Below are 4,357 nucleotides of genomic sequence, written 5' to 3' on the forward strand. Positions count from 1 at the left end.
AAAGAAAAGGGGGGAAAACAAACAAAAGTAGACCCATTGCCATTGAGTTGATTCGAACTCATTGCAACCTTATATGACAAAGTAGAACTTCCTCTCAGAGTGTCCTAGGCAGTCACCTTCACCGGAGCGGGTCCCCGGACCTTTTATTTCCCACGGAACCACTGGTGGATTTGAACCACCCACCTCTGAGGTGGAGAGGGGAGAGTGGGGGGAGCAGTTTAACTCTTAACCACTGTTAAGAAACCCTATAGGGCAGCTTTGTGGGGCAGTTCTCTGCCACATGGGGTCTCCAGTGGCCTGGAGGGTACCCAACAACTGAACATAAAGTCAGCGCTGTGCCTTGAATTGGGAGAAAATGCGGTTATTTATTTTCTCCAGCAGAGGAATCTTCTGGGACTACCTTGTCCTGACCAGACTCCCTGGTATTGGCCTTGTACATCTCCTCATCCCCCAGCACCCCCACCCCACCCCACTCCATTCCCCATCCTGACCCCATGTGGCAGAAGTCCAGTCAGTCCTGGGATGCTCTCTGCGTCTCTCTCCTCTCTTGTCTCTCTCTGGTGAACAGGGTCTAGGTCTGGGGCTGCTCTCTCACGCCTTGGGGAAGTGCAGGCCAAGGCCCCCCACTCAGTGGGCAGCTCAGATGAAGCCCCTCTGGAGTGACCCTTCCTCTCCTGGCCTGAAAGGTGGGCAGCTCTGCCAGAACTCTGCAAGGGCTGGGCCCACTGCTGTCTCAGCCTCCAGAGGTTCCACACCATGAAGATAGAGTGAACTGTCTAGGACCACAGGCCGTTCGGCACTGCCCAAGGCCTGTTACTGTAGGAATGACGTTTATTCACAGGTGTTCTGTGTTGTGGATGGACCATGGCCAGGTTCCCTTTCCCTTGCGCACGTGTTTCTCCCCAGGTACCAGATAAAGACCTAGGGGCATCAGTACCACCTCAAGAAATCGGTCAGTGGCCTCCTGCCGCTTGGCTAGACACTTGCCCGTCTTTTGATTCAATTCTGGCCAAGTCTAAGACCGAGTGACAGCGAGAGTCTAGCGGCGAGGTCCCACCAGAGAGAGTGAGGCAGGATTCCTTGGCCTCTGTAGAAGTCTTTTCCCTGAGCAGTCTCTCCACACTCACATGAAAACGACAACATAGACACTCGAACCTCCCTGGCCAGGACAATCCAGCAAAGCAGAACATTGTCGGATGCAGGCCACATCCAGGACAGTGTGAAAGGATCCTTTTGATTTAGTGTCGTTTGGGGTGGGGAGCAGCGACCAGGACACCCACACATGGGGTCAGAACGCGCTTGTTTTTTCTGCAGGGGCACCTGCATTCTGACCTTTAAAATATACACACACCCTGCGATTGTGTGCGCGCTGAGAAAGAAATGCATTGACACACTTTATCCTCCCCCCTTTGGCTATGAATACTGTCACCATCCTACCCAGTTAATTGGGGTTTGAACACACACACCCACACATACCCCACCTAGAACTGTGCAGTAGATTCAATCCAGCAAGGTCACATTTACTTGTAATGCCTCCCTTTCCAATGGCTTTGATGCTTTTTCCCATACGTGTGTAAGCTGCCCGGGACATGGGGGAAGCAGGCCACCCCTCCTAAATGTGATTCGAACCATATGCTTCCACATTCATTCCCGTACCGGCTTTTCTTCTCTGCACGTTATAGTCACCTGGAAATTTCCTCTGCTATTTTCCAATTAAAAGCTTAATAGCCCTGGAAACGGAGTTCATGTGGTGAAGTTTACCAGAGCCCCTTGTTCTGAAAGGCTTTCTGCTGGGATCCCATTTTGTGCTTGAATAAACCCTTTCTGCAAACAGAAATGGGACTCTGGCTTGTCAGGTGTTGGGTTTCAATAGACTTTGAGGCAGGGGACGTTTTACCAACATAAATACGAACCTGTCCCTATAGGGAGATGTTGTCAAATACTGGGATATAGAAAACATTCCCATCAAATAGGAGAAAGGGGTTATGGTGCTATATCAAATGAGGATTTAGATCACAGCCTCCAATGTGCAGTGGAGTGAAAGGGGCCCCAGGACCAAAGAATGCCAGACTGTTTGAATGGCAAAGGATCGGGTGGCTAGGTGACCGAGCAAGGAAAGGGAGTCTCCTCGGTAGTGAGAATGTCCCCCAAACCTGGGCTGAGCTTGAGTTCTTCCCTTTTATAAAATGCTTTACTACCAAGTTACTTGGACTCTCCAGTTTTCACTAACCCTTCCGAGAAAAATTGGAGAAAGTTGGCTTTGCAGAGTCATGGTGCCCACACTCCTAGAGACTCGATTTCAGCATGAAGTTCGGTGTCATGCTCAGCCCTCTCCTTCCCTCAGCATGTGAAGCGACTAGTGGCCACTTGCTGGCCTTAGGCCACGGGGGTGGGGGTGGGAGGTGGGGGGGTTTTCGGTGACCTGCGCCTTCTGCTTCTGGTGCGGAGAGCTCTAGATGAAGTTCCTTGTGCTGTTATATTTGACAGCTGGTTTCTGTCAGGTGACAGAGAAGGGGCGAAGAGGTGAAGTCCAGGGACCTGTGCTTGGCACGGCTTTTGAGGTGGACACTTCCCAGGGACATGCCAGCCTCCAGTGAGTCCCAATTCTGGGATATTTCACAATCTGTGGACAGGGATGGTTGCGAGGGGCTTCAAAAACAAATGCACACACCAGGCTCCCTTTGGGACCCCTCTCCAACTGCCCTTCCTCACGGAGGGATTTTGGGCTTGAACCCAGTGCCTGTGTTTTGCTCAAATTCCCAGCGGATGAGGGAAGTTTTTAGGGTCGCCTGCAGGTTTTCAAGGGCTGTGCAACAGAAGGGTGGGATATTGCTGGGGGCTTATCTGCAATTGGATTTGCATTTGATTCACTCAGCCCACCAGGGAATGAGGCCAGGTCAGTTCCCAGGAACGTGAGGAGAACCAACACTTCTGATAGCATCTCTTCTTTCTCGAGGTGCACTTCATCCACTGGATCCAACTGGGGGTTTGGCTGTCCCTGTTTTGGGCTATTCCGTTTTGGGGGGTGGGTGGGAGTCTTTTGTTGCAGGAAGGCTGTTGTTGTTAAGTGCTGGAGACTCAGTTCCGACCCATAGCGACCCTGTATAAGGTTTCCAAGGATCGCTGGTGAGTTTAAAGTGCTGTCCCTGCTCGACCTTGAAGTGGAGTGCTCATCCTACGGTGCCACAAATACAAAAATAAAAAAAAGTCAAAGCAAAGTCTGTCATCTGTGCAAAGGTCATGGCCTGCGTCCACCCAACAGTGCAATGGGGAGAGTGGGGAAGTGCCCCCCCATGCCTCATATCCATAACCCAATCCATGAGTCCAAGGGAACTGAGATTGGAAATGGCGTCTCAGAAGCTGGGAGCTGTATCCAGAACTTTCCGGCAAACTCATGGTTGCTCTGCTCCCCGCTGCTCTCTGGAAGTTTAGACCCAATACTTCAGAGATACCTCCCGGCCTTTCAGAACGACACTGCCGTTTATTAAAACATCCGGGGTGGAAGCATGGAGAAATAAATAAAATTCACGCTAAAGCGGGGAATTGTTCTCCCCTTTGAAATGGCCCACAAAATGGTTTGTCATCTTTGGGCAGGCAGGTTGTTGAAAGCATTCATTTTCTGCTACTGTGGCAAAAAAAAAGTTACGAAAGGAATTTAAGAAGGAACCCAAGTCTCCCGGTCCAATACCATCCCTGCACCCTCACCTCCAAGGAGCCCTGGTGGTACAGCGGTTAAGCGCTAGGCTGCTAACTCAAAGGCCAGCGGTTCGAAGGAGAGAAATGTGGCAGTTGCTTTTGTTAAGGATTTCTGCCTTGGAAACCCTATGGGGCAGTTTTACTGTTTGGTAGGGTCGTTAGGACTTAAGATCGACCGGAGGGCAGTGGGTAACCCCAATTCCACGCCTCTGGTGCTCGCAGTGCTTGGCTTGAGCGATTTTAAAGTCCCTATCGGGCCGCACGACCGTTCGTCAGAGCGCAGTGGTTTGGGTCGGCTCCGATCGCCGCGGAGCTGAGTTCTTGAGGCCCAGCGTCGGGATCCAGGCGGCCTCGGAGGCGCCCAGGCAGGCCTGGAAAGAGGGGAGGGAGCGGCCGCCTCGCCCCCACCCTCACCCCCACCCTCTCCCGCCGGCCCTCCCCGTCCCCGCCCCCACGTGCCCTGCGGGTCCCGGGGCGCCGCAGTCCCTCCCGCCGCGGGCGGTGCAGAGGGCTGGGGGAGGGGGCCGTGAGCGCCCCCATCAGAGTGGCCGGGCTGCAGGTGGCGAGGAAGGTGAAGTGCAGGGACCCTAGGGGAGCGCTCGGAAGGCAGGCGGGCAGGCGGAAGGCGTGGGGTGGGTGGGGAGTGCCCCGAGGCCGGGTC

The sequence above is a fragment of the Chrysochloris asiatica genome, unplaced genomic scaffold (genome assembly GCF_000296735.1).
Source record: "Chrysochloris asiatica unplaced genomic scaffold, ChrAsi1.0 scaffold00056, whole genome shotgun sequence".
NCBI classification, from domain to species: domain Eukaryota; kingdom Metazoa; phylum Chordata; class Mammalia; order Afrosoricida; family Chrysochloridae; genus Chrysochloris; species Chrysochloris asiatica.